At 48.4% G+C, this 17,556-nt stretch overlaps 1 pseudogene; it reads left to right on the top strand.

Annotated features, from left to right (window-relative positions):
- LOC120734515 overlaps positions 1–15,269 on the top strand; it is a 35,572-nt pseudogene extending 20,303 nt beyond the window's left edge.
- The last annotated feature ends 2,287 nt before the right edge of the window (positions 15,270–17,556 follow it).

Below are 17,556 nucleotides of genomic sequence, written 5' to 3'. Positions count from 1 at the left end.
ATCAACGCTGCTTGAGTTAGTTTCATCAGCCACATGTGCGCTCGCTGCACAGCGACTCCAGCTCCGCCCGAGCTCTGCTGAAGTGGAAGAGCAGTGATGTCACTTCCACTCAGTGAGCACGGCGAGCGGTGATGCTCACTGCCTTTTACAGTGCATTCTGGGAATTTTCTATGGAGCTGTCGTGCAGTGGAGTGATAGTGTCATCGGGGCACTCGCTTCACCATCGAGGGACCAAACAGTCATGTTTCCTGCAGATGGCTGTGCTGCTTTTATCCTCGTGGAGCGTTAAACCTTCCAAAAAAATCCTCAAACAGACAAATGGAGCTGGTTCCTTCACTAAACTGCGTCCTTAGGAAAAGAGGAAGGATCCTGCTGAGTCATGCAAACTCCCCTGTGGGGTCTCTAGCTGTTATTCCGGCAGATCAGCTGATCTGAGTGCTCAGCTGAACAACTTGATCTGATGTCGTCGTGTTGGTGTTGTTCCTGGATCATCATCACTGATGTTGGTCCAGGTTAAAGTGACCAATCACACTGTAGTGATGCCATAGTTCTGGGACATGGAAACACAGTCACACCCTAACCACCCTCTTTTTTTAGATTTTCTTTCCTGAGTGGACATCTGCAGGTTTTTTCCAAGTCACAAAACTATGACATCACCACACTGCTACTGTGATTGGTCAGATCCAATGTTGGTGCATAAACAACACTGACACAAGGATATCAGATTGACCAAACTGCTTTAGCCTCTCCAAAGCTGCTGCACACCTACCTGCAAGCCACTTTGCAACCCACGTCCACCCCAGCTCCTTCTTTTATATTGCCTGATGCGGTCGTTGTTGGTGTCGATACCCAACCCAAGAAATATGGTTGTTGATAATGAATTAGTTATCTTATATATTTTTAATGCTTCCATGGGATCCCTGCTGTGATCAGAGGTCTCTGGAAGATTAACGATGTCACATAAGAGTTTGTGAGTCACAGAGTAAAGGATGTGAAGGACTTGATGAATTTGCCCATTCTTTGTACCGTTCCTTCAAAGACCATTTTTCATTTACTTTTACTTCTTTCATCTCTAGGTAGGCTGGCTGGAGCCCAGTCGAGTGTGGCGCCATCTGTTTAAAGATGCACTTTAGCTGTAGACATGGAAATAAAACAGGGCCTAAAATTGAGCCTTGTGGGATTCCTTACAGGAACTTGATTTACATCCATCTGTACAAACACACTGAACCAAGCTGTGGCCCCTGTAGTCACTCCAACTATCATCTCTGAGTCTTCACAGCAGCAAACAGGGCAACGCTACTTCCTGTCCAAAGCATTAAAAATATAACTTGTTGCTGCTGCTGTTTTTGCGCTTCGACTGAGCTGTAAGAAAGGAGTCGCCTCGAGGACCCTTCAAGGCTGATTTGCAGTCACATTGCTGCACGCTCATGCCTGCTTATACTGATGGGAGTAACGAGGCGTCAGCCGCCTATAAGGTGTGCCTGTGCATGAACACGTGTTCACTGACATGTTTGCATCACGCTATCCTCCAGCACAGCTGATGCACAGGTCTATAATTGATTTACAGGCCTCTGTCTCATCTGTGTACACCTCAAGCCTTTCAGTCAGGATAAAAATATGACGGGTTCAGTGATTGGTTATACGAATCAGGTTCCAGGACCTCTGTGAAACGACACGTAGCCCAATTTATATCCGCCCTGTGAGAACATGTTCAGGGAACTTGTCCTGTTCAGACAACACGAGCATGCATATCTGTGTGTCAGGGGAAATGCAACAATATGCAGGGCCTCCTTTGTCATGCTTTTCATTCCCTAACACGTCAGTGTGTGAAAGGTCTGCGCTGCAGGCCAGTTTAGACTCTATAGACTCACTCGCTGTTGGATTTGAGTCTCTCGCTGAAAAAAGATTCCATCAGCTGCCTGTAGAGCTTTGATGGGGCTTCGTGGACGTGGACTAACGTCTTCCTTGTTATCTTTGACCTGATAACAAGCTGGATGTTCGCCTCCTCATCAGTCTGGAGAACGCGGTATCCTTGATTTCCAGTCAGTCAGGCCACAGGATGGTTTCCATGTGGTCACGAGGGACAACTGTATAGTTTCTCCTCCTGTTCTCGTGTAAATGATCTCTGTGGTTATTTATTTTTACGTTTCTGACAGTCGCATGTGCTTCTCTATGTGTGACTTAGTCGTGTTATGTTGTGTCTGCAGGACTACCGAGTGAACATCTTCCTCCGTCAGCAGTGGAACGATCCCAGGCTGGCGTATTCCGAATACCCCGATGACTCTCTGGACCTGGATCCCTCTATGTTAGACTCCATATGGAAACCGGATCTGTTCTTCGCCAACGAGAAGGGAGCCCACTTCCACGAAGTCACCACAGACAACAAACTGCTCAGGATATTCAAGAATGGCAATGTTTTGTACTCTATAAGGTGAGCAGCAGCACGGTTAAGAAAAACCTTTGTGACACATGGAGTCATGTGACTCTGACTTCTGTTTATTTCCTGTAATTTGAAGGTACAAGCTCCTTTATGCGTGAAACCAAGGAGCCGTGTGCAGTGTACATACATGCATGCATGCTTTCATAGCCAGAGGCACGCAGCGAACTCTGAGATACCGAGGAAGACGCATCTGCAGAATGAATATATGCACGTCTGCAGTCGTGTCTATTTAATCAGGTCACTGATATAAAAATGTTTAGAATATCTTCCTGTTGTTGGGTTTAAGTCCATCGCCTCAGACTTCATGGTGCTAAATGTAAGTCTTTGATATGTGAAAGTAAAGTGCTTTACAGGTTAGTTAATGAACAGGTCCAAACTTTGGAGCATTTTTAGGCTGATCTTCAGAAATGTTCTGATTTGAGCTCGCTGCTGCCTCGCCACATGTCCTCTGGCCTCACACTGTTTTCTCACTGCTAGCTTGTCGCGTTTAAACACTGGACCGCATTTATTCATTTGACTAATCTGACTTGCAAATGTTATAATATGAGCTCCGATTAAACATTTATTCTTCATTTTTGGGTTTAGTGGAACTTTTTATGTCCATCGTGAGTCAAAGAGAGAAGGTCTTCATGTGCAGGCTTTAGGATTTAAACATTAGATGCTGGCAGTGGTTCTGTAAGTTTGTCAGAGTGGGATCTCGTTTCTGAATATTTTGATGTATAAAGTCTGATATTATCGGGTATCCTCTTGGTTCCAACAGTGCAGGTGGCACATTGATATAAACTGACATGTTGGTACATTACGACGTCTGTGACTTTGAACCCACGGTCTCGGTCTTCAGTGTCTCCTCTCTTTCTTTTCAGGCTAACGTTAACTCTGTCGTGTCCCATGGATCTAAAAAACTTCCCGATGGATGTTCAGACGTGCATCATGCAGCTGGAGAGCTGTAAGTACTGCATGACTGTACACACTCGCAGCACTTTCAGTAGGAACGATGTACAGTGTGTCTTTAACCCTTTAAACCCTAACCCATCGCCGGTGACGGAAAGGGTTTAAAGCAGGCGTAGACAACTCCAGGCCTCGAGGGCCGGTGTCCTGCAGGTGTTAGATCTCACCCTGGGTCTTCACACCTGAATCCCATGATTGCCAGGCCTCTGGAGAACTTCAAGACATGTTGAGGAGGTCATTTAGCCGTTTAAATCAGCTGTGTTGGATCAAGGACACATCTAAAACCTGCAGGACACCAGCCCTCGAGGCCTGGAGTTGGACACCCCTGGGTTAAAGGGTTAAGAAACACCTTTCATTCAGGCTGTTAGCCATTGAGCTCCGTTCTTAATTACAAAGAAGCTCTTTTCAGCTCCAGATTTTTGGTTTGTCAGCGTTTTTACATCTGATGTGATTAGTGTCACTACCTGGAATCAAACCGGTGACTTTAGCTTGCCGGGTAAATGTGCTAACCACTACACCACCAACAATTAGAAGGGCAGTTAAATATCCACCACCAATGCAAAACTGCAGGAGATGCAATGTTATGGTCAAGGTGCAGAGAAGGATGCATCATCGAGGAGCTGCGACTCGGTCACATGTGAACATTTAAAATTTATGGTCACAACACGACAGGGCGGCTGATGATGGGGCGGGGTCTTTGACTCCAAGTCAAGCTCGTTGTTGCAGCTGTGCCCCGCGACTCCTTCAGGCACACCTGGGAAAACAGAGTCCTCGTCTTCACATCAGCAGCCAAACAGCAGCTGACAAGCCGTGTCGTTCTGCCACACGTGTGTTCATACGTGCGCGGAGATGCTTCTTCTTCACCTGCCTGCATCTCTCTCTCTATCCCAGCATCCTCCTGTGTCACACCAACCCTCACACGTCCACAGAACAAACTCTGAACTCGCCTGCGATGCATTTTGAAGGTTTCCTCGGTGGGAGATGAATCCCTACACGAATACAGGAAAACACTAACAGATCGCTTTTTTGGTGCCAGAATGCAGCTGACATTTAAAGAGCCTGTTTGCTCCATGGATGAACAAGTTCCCCCTGCCATGTGGACTACTGCACCCCTCCCTCTTTACCATCGGGGGACCATCTTTGAACTGACAGTAAGCCAGATGGTTCCTCATCCTCAGTCCAGAGGACACAGCGTCCGTGATGGGATGGGTTTCTACTTGGTCACAGTCCACCTTAAATGGACCATGAGCCAAAATGCAGCTGACATTTAAAGAGCCATTTGGGGAGCTGTTAGCAGGGTCTGCTCTCCTGTCGGCCGTCGCCTTGATTCTGAAGCAGACGTGTGCTGCGGCTGGATCAGCTAAACTTTCTGACCAGCTGATGGGAGATGCTTCAGAGGCTGCGGCTCTGGGCAGCTGTGAATTTACAGAGATAGACATGAGCTAATTACAGCGGCAGTCATTCCCAGCGAGGCTCAGAATGAGATTAAAACTCTGATCCTTGTAGATAATGTTTAAATCCCCCCCCTCACAGACAGATGAAAGCAGCCCGAGTGTGGATTAAGACTTCTGTCATGGAGAGGGAAGTTCCTCGGGTTAAAGCTGCGTGCTTAAACATACAGTGTTTCTGCTCCGCGTGAACATTTATATTCCATATCCCAGCGATACGTCTCCTCCGATCCGTCTCCGCGCCCACAGAGGCTCGGTGCGTGACTCTGAATATGCAGCACGCTGCTTCTGTTCAGATGTGTGCTGCCTGCACACGCAGGAAGTCCGTGCTGCAAACAATACCATGATTTCAGAATCTGTTGATGTCGTGCGGATGATGCTCCAGAAAGCTGGATGAAGAAGAGATTCATTCATCCATCCTGAAGTATATTTAGTGCAGGCCCCCTCTCCCTCCATGGGAACATATTTTAGCAGCATATCTTTTTAAGGAAGCAGTCGTGTTTAATGATGTTGATACAGTTATGATGACGAATCCATCGTCTGCCCAATCAGAGGCCTGGCCTCAGGGACAGAGCCCTCGAAGAGCTTATTCATTTTCACTGGTAGTTCCAGTCCTCTCTGACCCACATACACACACATAGAAACACACACACACTGAGAGGTAAGCACACGCACACACAGACACGCACAGATTATTTGCATTGCTGCTCCCTGATGTCAGAGGAACCATAAGGACGCATCAGGACATACTGACATGCAGAGGAAATGAGTCGTGACGTGGTCCGTGTTCGAGGACAGAAAGTCCTCGGTCCAGGTTTATGTCTCGTTCTGTGAAACATAATTGGAGGCTGTGGTTGCAGCCTGACCCTGTTCAGGTCGCGTCCGGGACCAGCCGAGCTCGTAAGTGCAGCGAGTCGACAGTCACGGCCGCCGCTGCCACCGGAGGCCGTCGTAAGATTTAAAAGCATCCCGAGCCGAGCACAGAGGCTCGTGTGGAAGGCTGCAGGCGCGCTCTCCTCTGTTTTTCTCTTTTTTAACATGCAAACACTTTTCACGCACTTTCAGCCGAAGCTTAAGAAGCAGGATGAACTCATTCTTTCTGTGCATGGCTGCAGGCTTGCACCAGCACATACCAGCTGCTTCCTGCACTCGCCGAAGAGCCCCGTAGCGCTCCGACCGCACGCATTCATACGTGGCTTCCGCTCTCCCTCTGCCTTCACCCGGACACAGAAGAAGAGGGGCCACTGAAAGCTGGATATAAGACGCATGTGTGAAAACAAGAATAATATCACGGCATCTGTTTGCATTAACATCAAGCCTCCTGCATCATCCAGCCATCTCTGGTCCGTCCTCGGGCACGTTGCAGTGCCTCTCTGATGTGTGTGGTGATATCTGTGCTGGTGGCGCGTTTGGCCGTGAGCTCTGTCTAAAAACATCCAGTGTCCTGTGTGCTGAGGACGGGACGCACCAATGAGATGCACGAGTCCTAAAAATGGGAAAAGTAAAGAAGCTAAACAGAGCCGGAAATCAGGGCTGACACAAAAACAGGCTGCAGCGATCTGCAAACGTCGTCCTCGAACATCAGTCTGAGAGCGTCTGAGAGAAGCTGCTGGACTTTCACAGCTCAGCAGCCCTCGCTCTGCTTCCTCCTTTTTTTGGTATCCAGATGTGCCAGCTGTGAGTCCCACAGGCACGCCCCCGAAACATCAGAGCTGCAGGCGTTGACCTGAGCGCTGATAATGAGCTGGATGCTCTCCTCTTTGGTCCGAGGACGCGGCGTCCATGTTTGGATGGGTCTGACCTCAGATCGGTTTTAAAGGAGCTTTAGATGGCGCCGGTCACATCTGGCTTCTTCTCTGCTTTAACCTGCGCACAGAGATTCCTCCACATGATGACGATGAGATGTTCACAGTGAGGAGCATCGTTCTGAAAACCAGTTTGTGGATGCAGTTTCCTCTGAGAACTTCTGGCCCTCTGAGACGCTCTTTTTATACCAGATCATGTGACTGACCTGCTGACAGCCTGATTAGCAGCTCAGTGTTCCTCCAGCTTTCTCTTTCTCGTCCGACCTACTTTTCCAGCTTCTTGTTGCAGCCCTGCAGATCTTTTAGAGACGTGTTGCTGCCCCCAAACTCAAAATGAGCTCATAGTTTTTTCACTTTAAACATTTGATGTGTTTTTTATGTTGGGTTGTGAAAAAATCTGAGATTTACGAATCATTGTGCTCGTGTAAATGAGGCATGTTGTACAGAGCAAGAACCAGGCCAGTTACCATGTGAGGCGCAGGTGAGCCGACGCAGGTGAAAACACAGCAGACAAGACGAGAGAAAAGTACCCTTCAAAATAAAACAGGAAATAACCAAAAACACAGTGATGCTGAAACACAGAGACCGAGGACCACCGGAGGGAAACGATGCCGACACAGAGATGCACATTTAAAAACAATAAAAACATTAAAAACACTGAAGCTGCATAAATGGAGACCCTGGGTGTGTTCAGCATCCGTCGTAGTGCGGGCCCCACGAGGAAGGAAAACGTGTCTGCTGCCCTGAAACACCGACAGTCCGCAGACACAAGAGTGCGAACACAAGTCGACACAATCTGAACAAAAGATGGTCAAACTCCTCGCTACACACAGACTTGTGCTCTGTGGCCTTTTTTAAATCTATTGTCTCTCATAATTTCTGTGTTTCAGTCGGGTACACCATGAACGACCTGATCTTTGAGTGGCAGGAGAACGGACCTGTTCAAGTGGCCGAGGGCCTCACGCTCCCACAGTTCATCCTCAAAGATGAATCAGACCTCCGATACTGCACCAAGCACTACAACACAGGTAACACACACACACACACACACACACTGCCGTAAGCATCAGGATGCAGGTAAGATGCACACAGGATGAAAGGGTTGCCACGTTTCATCCGTCACGTTTGTGCTCCAAGGATCGAGTCGAAAAACAAAGTGAGGGAGAAACAAACCGACTGACAAAGCAGGTCCTGACCAGACATGGATGTAGTGTGTGTGTGTGTGTGTGTGTGTGTGTGTGTGTGTGTGTGTGTGTGTGTGTGTGTGCGTGCGTGTGTGTGTGTGTGTGTGTGTGTACACATATGTTTGTAGGGACCAAAATTTGGAAGTTTACTATACGAGTTCAATTCAATTCAGCTTTATTTACACAGCGCCAAATCACAACAGCAGTCGCCTCAAGAAGCTTTATACTGTAAGGTCGACCCTACAATAATACATACAGAGAAAAAGCCAACAATCATATGACCCCCTATGAGCAGCACTTTGGCGACAGTGGGAAGGAAAAACTCCCTTTTAACAGGAAGAAACCTCCAGCAGAACCAGGCTCAGGGAGGGGCGGCCATCTGCTGTGATTGGTTGGGGTGAGAGAAGGAAGACAGGATAAAGACATGCTGTGGAAGAGAGACAGAGGTTAATAACAGATATGATTCAATGCAGAGAGGTCTGTTAACACATAGTGAGTGAGAAAGGTGACTGGAAAGGAAAAACTCAATGCATCATGGGAATCCCCCGGCAGCCTACGTCTATTGCAGCATCACTAAGGGAGGATTCAGGGTCACCTGGTCCAGCCCTAACTATATGCTTTAGCAAAAAGGAAAGTTTGAATCTTGAAAGTAGAGATAGTGTCTGTCTCCTGAATCCAAACTGGAAGCTGGTTCCACAGAAGAGGGGCCTGAAAACTGAAGGCTCTGCCTCCCATTCTACTTTTAAATACTCTAGGAACAACAAGTAGGCCTGCAGAGCGAGAGCGAAGTGCAGGCTAATCGAGTAAATCGATTTGTTGATCAATTATTAAGTCATGTACTAACAGAGACTTGGAGGAGAGAGACCTGATATTTAATAATCCACATTTCACTGTTTTACTCTTTGGTTCAGATGTGGATACTGTATTGTTCTTTCTTTGTGTTTGTGTTTAAGTTGTTTGTTGCTGGTTTTTAGTTTGTTTTTTGTCTTTTTGGGAGCTGACACAGTCTCTATGGAGATGGGTTTTTTGGGGGGTAGCAGGAGGAGAGAAGCTGCAGAGAGGCGTGTAAGACTGCAACTCTGCTTCCTGGTCCCAACTCTGGATAGTCATATTTTGGGGGGTTTAATAAATGTGTCCATATTTCTAGAAATGAGAGCTGCTCCATCCAAAGTGGGATGGATGCCGTCTCTCCTAACAAGACCAGGTTTCCTCCAGAAGGTTTGCCAATTATCTATGAAGCCCACATCGTTTCTGGGACACCACTCAGACAGCCAGCAGTTTAAGGAGAACATGCGGCTAAACATGTCACTCCTGGTCTGATTGGGGAGGGGACCAGAGAAAACTACAGAGTCCCACATTGTTTTGGCAGAACAGAGTCAGAGTTTGACCCCCGGTGGGTGTGCCGCCGAGTGGGTAAAAGCGGTTAAACACATGAACAAGTTGGTGGTGTCTTAAACAGAAGCCTGAGGTACACATATGTTACAAGTATCATTACTGCTAAAGGAGGCCGAGGGACAGGTGAAGCGGCCATGCTGCTAGCGAGTCGGCTACGAGGTGGGAGTATCCTCTCGCCCCGTCGCTCATGCCAAAGCCGGTGTTGAAGTTTTCCTGTCTGCAGGTTTGTGACTGTCGCTCCTTTGTCGCAGGAAAGTTCACCTGCATCGAGGTGCGCTTCCACCTGGAGCGTCAGATGGGCTACTACCTGATCCAGATGTACATCCCCTCCCTGCTCATCGTCATCCTGTCCTGGGTCTCCTTCTGGATCAACATGGACGCCGCACCGGCCCGCGTGGCCCTGGGCATCACCACCGTCCTCACCATGACGACGCAGAGCTCAGGCTCCAGGACCTCACTGCCTAAGGTGTGTGTGTGTGTGTGTGTGTGTGTGTGTGTGTGTGTGTGTGTGTGTGCGTAAAAGGCCTCACGCTGCACACACTGTGAGGACTGTTGCTACCTGAATGCATGTAGATGAAGGATAATATTAGCGCGACATGTTGTTCGTTGTGAGGCTGTAATGATGACGCGGTTCACAGTAGGCGGTCCTCAGCCGCCGCTGCGTGTCCAGCAGAGGTGATGCTGCATCCATGTCTTCTCTTCTCTCCTGCAGATTCAGCCTTCCAACCATTCCATCTTTTTTTCCTTCCCGTCACAGACTCTCAATTATTCAATCAGTATTTATTTCTACAGCACATTTAAAAAGGGAAGTGTCCATGAAAGTGCTTCACACAAGGCAGATTCCAACGAATGGCAACAAAAACAGTTAATAAACAGGTTTAGTTACAGTTACAGTGACAGTTACAGTTACATAGCACAAATGCAGACCGGGTGGAAGTCTGAACTAATTTGCTTCAAAGGCTAGGTGGAACAGGTGAGTTTTTAAATGATTGAATGGAGTCTGACATGCGGGGTTTAGGTGCAGCCATTGCAGAAGCTCGGCACTTCAGTTGGTATTGTGGAGGTGTAGCTGCTCTGCAGCAGAGTAACATCTCCATCACAAAGTGCTGCCGTTCCTACCCCAGAAAAACAAAAGCGCACACTCAGCTGTTCATGATGTAAAACCTCACAATTCAGAGCAGCTTCTACCACAGCCCAGACAAAGCTCCTGCATCCACTCTGGAGACAGCTGGTGAAGCTGAGCAACACAAAGCCTGCAGGCACAGGGGTCACACAGTGACCCAGGGACGTTTTGGATGTGATTGGTCGAGTGGACGGGGTTTATACATGTTAATGTCTCATCTGGAATTTGCTTTGGACCAGGTTAGGTCTGCGGCAGATGTTACCATGGTGACGTGCTGCTGAGTTTTTGTCCTCCGCCATCTTACCGGATGTTTTGCACGCACAAACCGAAGTCTGTTTATTCCACACATCATGCGTCTGGCAGAGCGTGAGTGAGAACAAGCCCCACAGTCCTGCTCTGGTATCGTGTATGCATGAGAAACAATCAGACACGGAGCGCTCGTTACATAAGCCTTATTAACTCATCAGCACACTCATCCCTCCCTCACTGTACACACACAAAGGCTAGGCCGAACAGCTGTGTGTGTGTGTGCGCGCGCGTGTGTGTGTGTGTGTGTGTGTGTGTGTGTGTGTGTGTGTGTGTGTGTGTGTGTGTGTGTGTGTGTGTGTGTGTAGGTTAGGAGGTTTCTCATGTTTCCAGTGCTTAACAGAGCTTTGCACTCCAGTATGTTACATGTGTCTGAATAAGTCATCGTTTCATAAAGGAGGGCAGTTACATCTTCTTGACACCACGGGCGTCACAGCAGCACACACACACACACACACACACACACGCACACACACACGCACACACACACACACACACACACACAGCTGCAGCCCTGAAATAATAATTATTGCAGAAAATGAAACATCTGTGCAGTCGGAGTTACGTTTGAGACTCACTGTGAACTTAAACCACTGACGGTGAGCGCCTCCAGCCTGCTGAATGAAGCGTGTGTGTTTACAGGTCTCTTATGTGAAGGCCATCGACATCTGGATGGCCGTGTGTCTTCTGTTCGTCTTCTCTGCGCTGCTGGAGTACGCCGCCGTTAACTTTGTGTCGAGGCAACACAAAGAGCTTGCTGCGCTTCAGACGGCACAACAAGAATAAGAGCAAGGTTACAGAAAAGTCCCACACACTGCACAGCACAGCGAACGCAGCACCATCCAGAGTGAGGAACACCTACACACAGTTTGTGACCTGCATCCACAGACTGATGGACCGCTGTGACTCGTGTGCTCTGGGCTGAGGCTGCCACCGTGTGGTGACACGTTGTTATTGCAGCGTTCTGCTCAGAGACGGCACGAGGTGAGAAAGGCCCAGATCCAATCCGGCTCACTGTGAGGAGCGCAGGTCCACGCCGTCCAGGCTGAGGCTGAACACCCCGGCTGAGGGGAACGCTGACAGCAGCACAAATCATTCATCGTGGGAATTTTCAGCCTCGTCCGATGTTTAGAGTTCAGGAAAACTAAGGAAAACTTTGACTCGCTGCATCCAGGAAAAAAATCTCTTCCAACTTCTGTTATTTTAATTTTTCATATATCTGTGCAGAAGTCATAAGTACACTTTTGGCCCATCCCAGGGTGGAAAAATCCCTGAAAGATTTCAGGATAAAAGTCTGGATTAGCTTTAGACGTGTGTCACGTATAGTCCTGCACACACATCTCGTTTGTTTCTATGGAAACACTTTTGAAATGTGCTTACTCGTTATTTTTATTCTTATTAGAATTTATAGAAAGACAGAGATATGTGGGAGCATGTCAGAAATGGATTTATCACTTCCATCTGACGTTTGAGCTTCCATCGGAGAACAGCTCAGCGTGGAGCGCCAGGTCGGATTGGAGCTGGGCCGGAGAGGGAGGAGGAAGTGGTGGAGGAATCGGTGCTTCTCGCTCCGCATGTTTGAGTCATCTCGCTGTATCGGTGCATGACGCAGCATGTAACCGCATCAGTGTGATGATTCTGTGTTTCTGCAGCCATCCAACCCGGATGAGCCTGAGCTCGGTGCGTGATCACGACCTCGGCGGGCTGGAAGATCAGCATTCAGTCAACTCGCCAACACAAACGTGTCACTGACACGTCCTGATGAAAGCACGGACGCTGAGCCTGTGGGTCTGAAGACTGAATGTGAACAGAGACCTGCAGACACACTAAGTTTACTGTTTAACACAATGAAATAAAAACAAACAAACACACACATGGAAACACTTTTGGAAAAGAAAACACATAAAAAATCATTTTACGGTCGATTTAGCTCATAGACAGCGTCTGATGCAAATCCATCAGCGTTCATGTCTGTGCGTCTGCGTGAGTCTGTGCAAGCAGCTGAACACTTACCTGCGTTGACTGAACGGCTGAGCGGCCCAGCCTGCTCTTTTTCTTTTGTTCTTCCTTTTGCTTTCTGTTGACGTGTGCATGCTGTCGGTCGGTAGATCAGTGGAGGTGCCGTTGATCCAGAGGAGCTAGCCGAGTCCCTTCGTCGTATTAACACTGACGACGGCCTCAAAGCGGCAGAGCCTCTGTACGGATGTATGACCAACATCTACACCAGCAACCACGGGGTAATGCCACGCTGCATGTGTGTGTGTCTGTGTGCATGTTTCTCTTGCAGGAGCTCCTCCTCCATCAGTCTGACACTTTTCACACAGCAGCTTCATAAATAAGACAGGATGTGTTGAAGGAGGTAAAATGGTAACACGAACATAAACGTATTTCTCTGATGTGTGCGAGCCGTGACTGTTTCTGTGGTTTTTAATGACATATTTCCAGATGAGTGCACATCTGGATCAGGACAGTTTGAGTGAGCATGTAAAACTCAGCCTCCTTTCTTTCAGTTTAGAAGTCATATCTGGGCTTAAGGTAGTGCAGCTGAGCTTAACTGTGCTCAGAAATGTCTTCATCTTACAGAGTATGTGTCCGTTTGTCCAGACAAAACACGCGGCCGCTCAGTGATGATGAACAGCTGGAGGCTGGGACCATTATCTCCCACCGGCCGCCTGCAGAGCGGCCTGACTGTGTGGACAGTCTGAGGATGCTGTAAAGCTGACAGGAAGTCTGTGAGCCAAAGAACAAAAATCACAGGACGCCAGCACAGACTCTGACATCACTGTTTAGACACAGGCATGGTTTTTAAATGATGATGTCACTCATTAAGGGAACAAAGGTATCCACACCTGCCTGTCCTGAGTGTAACCTGATACCTGCTGTTTTTGTCTCACTGGAGGGTTTCCAGCATCAAAGCATCTGAGTCTGGTTTAAGTCCAGACTTTGACTCGGACGCTCCAGAACCTTTATTTTGTCCCTTTGAGCCAATCAGAGGGGGAGCTGCTGGTTCCTGCGTGGTTCCCTGAGTCACAGCAGAGCAGCCAGACCGTCACACGACCACCACCCTGGCTGCTGCTGCTGCTGGGATGTTTCTGGATGAAACGCAGAAGTTCAGCTTCTGTCTCGTCAGCCCTAGAATATTATCCTCCAGATGTTTGTTGGCAGATGTGCGACGAGACTTTGTGATCTTCTTGGTCAGCAGTGGTTTCTGCTTGGACTCTCCCATCTTGCCCCGCCTCTTTCTTACTGTTGAGTCGTGACCTCTGACCCTAGCTGAGCTTAATAGATGTTGTTCTGGGCTCTTCTGTGACCTCCTGGATGAGTCGGCGATGGTTCCCAGGCTCTCAGCGTGGGTCGCTGGAGTCCCACAGCCTGAGAAATGTCTCTGTCACCCTCTCAGGCTGATGATGTCACTGACTTTGCTCCTCAGCTGCTTCTTGAGATCGTGGCGTGCTGCCGTTTGAGATCTTTCAGTCTGCTTCAGTTGGTCTTCGTCTATTTTAGTGATGGCAGCAGGTCTGGCAGTAATCAGACCTCGTGATTTTTCACGCAGGGCAGGAAGGTTTGGATACATACAGCTGTTTACTGATGGCTGACATCTCTCTGCACATTTAACTGAAACCGCAGCTGTAACACCTAAACTAATCTTTAGCTTATCTTTGTGAATTAATGGCTCCCAAAAAACATCTTCATCCTTATTATGATCTCATATACAAACATTTCTCGGCTCAGTATCGTCACATTTCTGCCTAAAATTTGATTCAAAAGCACGCGGCAGGTGTAAAGATACCTTTGTAATTCCCTCAGCTGAGTTTAACTAAAGCTTTCACCACCAGGGGGCAGAGTTAAACTCTGAGGTAAACTCTTAATGACTCGTTGCACTGGCCGGTTTCTCTTTAACGCCTCACAGCTGGTGTTTGTCTGTAGGTCAAGTTTCAGAAGTAGCTCCGAGCACCAACCCGAGGAAAATCTGAATTCATTTGCTTCTTCGTTTTTGTGCTTCGGTCAGGTGTGGTGCCTCGCTCAGAGGCCAAACCGGTTGAACAATTCACAAATAATCTGTGACCCCCTACCCCTTCCTCCCCTTGCTCCCTCTTCCTCCTCGTCTCTCCAACAGGAAGGGGGGCACATGAGAGCAGGCTGACCCCTGCTGCCGCCGTGACCTCCACCCCGAGCAACAGCAAGGAGTCGAAGGCCAGCGCCAACAACGCCGTGAGTGCACTGAACACGCCGGGAGCCACGGCGCAGAAGCTACCCAGAATGCACCTGCAGCAGCCAGTGGGGGTAAAAGCACGGAGGAGATGAGGAAGCTGTTCATCGACCGAGCCAAAAAGATTGACACTGTGTCGAGGGCCGGCTTCCCGCTGGCCTTCCTCTTCTTCAACATATTCTACTGGGTCCTGTACAAGATACTGCGGCACGAGGACGTGCATAAGCAGTAGAGACAAAGGACGAGAGATTATTCAGACGCAGGCGCACGAACATCTGCATTTCCTTTTCCATGAACCCCAGAGAGCCAATCAGGATGATCTTTGTCATGAAGGATGGATAAACTGGATCTCTGCCTGAAAGCCACAGAAAACTTTTTTAAAGGTTCATCTAGTTAAAAATAATCTTCTGATAGTCTTTGATACCAAGTCTGTGATGTTTGAAATTAAAAATGTTGTTGAAGAGTGCGTGGCAGACGTGACGGAGCAGCAGAGAGGGCTCCACGTGCCGGGATTACGTCCTCCACGTGGAATTCATTCTTTTCCAGTCTGATAATATTTTAGTGGTGGAAAATCTGACCTGCCAAAGACAAAGTGGGGGATTTCAGTTAACTGAAACCAGCTCGATCAATAGCGTGAAGGATACTGTGACTCACGGCCAGCTGGGCTGAACGTCTCAACCACACGTAAGTGCGAGAAACTGCAGTTCCTCTAATGGCCTCTAGAGGGCGGCTCCAAAAGTGAGTCAGCGCCTGTAGACTCGTAGACCATCTGGTCTCTGTAGCTGATTTCACCCTTTGTAACAACTCTATCCATTTAAACTGTAAGGCTTTGCATTATGAGGGGCGTGGCCTCGTGATAAACAGGTGGGTGGAGACACAGGCGGTGTATCAGTCAGCACAGTGGTCTTGAGTTTGAAGCACAGCCTGCAGCTTCACTTCCAGGTCTGCTGTGTTGTGTGTAACAGGTGTGAGGATTCGATTTCTCTGAGAGGCCCAGACGCTGATGCAGTCTCAGCGATCACAGGTCTGCTATCAGCTGAACGTAAAACTTCTGGAAGCTTAAAAGTATTTAGAAAAATAACCAGTAATAAGACAAGTGTGTAGATATCCTGTGGCCTGTGGACGTATCTCATCAGCATACTAATGTAAAAGTCTGAAAAAGCCGGATTCCCACACTGAAATGCGGCAGGCGGCGTGCAGCTGAGCTCGGGCTCCGGGTGGAGAAGTGCAGCTTAGATCTGTCTGTCTCTGCTACAGTTAAAGCCTCCGTCGCTCCACCGCAGTCTGAAGTCTGAAAAGTGTGAGCTCGTCTGTTTAATCCTCTGAAACAATACTGGTTCAGACAAAGACTGTTCTCATGACAGATCGGTTTCAGATCAGCTCAGGAGCTGATCTGAAACCGCCTGGAAAGAAGTGAAAGCCACAAACCTGAGAAGGACTCTGATGTCAAAGCCTTAATGTTACCGTTCTGGCTGCCAAAGGGGAAGCGATTACATGAGCTAGCCTGGTTAGCAGACTGCATGTAAGGGTGTGGCAAAACAAAGTATCATCCAAGTAAAAACCTTGAATTTTGCTCACCAGATGACGACTCCAAGTGCAGTGACCTCACAGCAGCCATATTATTGGTCACATGATGTCATTAAAATGCTCCAAAAGGCTCCAACAGCACAAACACGGTCCAGAGGTCCAGTTCAGGTGAAGCTAGCAGCCACCTGTGTCGCCATCCACCTGCTGCAGAGGCGGGAGTCTATCGGGACTGGCTCACTGCCTCTAGTGGACGTCAGAGGAACTGCAGCGCTGGTTTCATCTTTCAGCTGAAGATCAAAACACTTGAGCCGCCCAGTTCAGGTTTCCTCTCCGTTTAAAGTGACGCTTGCAAAAGAAGAACAGCCAAACAAAAGCTGTGCGTCTTTGCAGCTTTCTGTTACTCAGCATCGTGTGAGTCAGGTTCGATGCACCCATTGTGAGAGTTGTCCTTTCTGCACTGATTTCCTCCCTGACACGCTGACAACGCCCTGATGTTTCATTACAGATGTGTCATACGTGCTTACACGACCCACACACTCAAACCTCACTGCGTATGTCGGGAGTGGCCGTCCCACGCTGCGGCGGCGGCGGCGGCGCACAGTCACACTGGAAGCTCACACTCACTCCCTTTAAGAACATGCGAGCAGCTAGACCCAGGTTCATCACATTTCCAGTCTTCATTTTCATTTTTTGTGCAGACGCGCCGTGCGACAGAGTTTTGACATTTGAAATTCATTTGGAGAAAAGGTGAGCAGTCAGTCGTTTCAGCTTTGTGACTTTAGTTCAGGTCTGAAACGCAGCGATTCTCTGCTTTGCTTGTTTTTGGGATGAATTACTGCTGGCTTACGTCACTTTGACCGTTCACGGACTTTCTTTGGAATTTTGTTTGTTTTCTAGGAAGCAGTGTGGTAACTTTAATTACTTTCAGCTGCTGACATGAGCAGTGAGGGGCAGCTGCAGCATTCAGTCATCTCCTTTTATATCCTGCTGCAGTCATTTGGCACGTTTAGCCAGTTTCCTAATAATGAAACCTCATTTTCTGCACAAAGTTCACTGACACTGTGTCACAGTGACGTAATCGCTGCAGCAGCACAGGGAGAAGGCTCCAGGTTTGAGGACTCTGCAACGAGGTGAGGAGGCGAGATTAACCAACGTTGTTCAGGTGTCTTC

The sequence above is a fragment of the Simochromis diagramma genome, unplaced genomic scaffold, assembly GCF_900408965.1.
Source record: "Simochromis diagramma unplaced genomic scaffold, fSimDia1.1 OVJJ01000571.1, whole genome shotgun sequence".
Taxonomy (NCBI): Eukaryota; Metazoa; Chordata; class Actinopteri; order Cichliformes; family Cichlidae; genus Simochromis; species Simochromis diagramma.
This window is presented reverse-complemented; position numbering and strand designations above follow the sequence as displayed.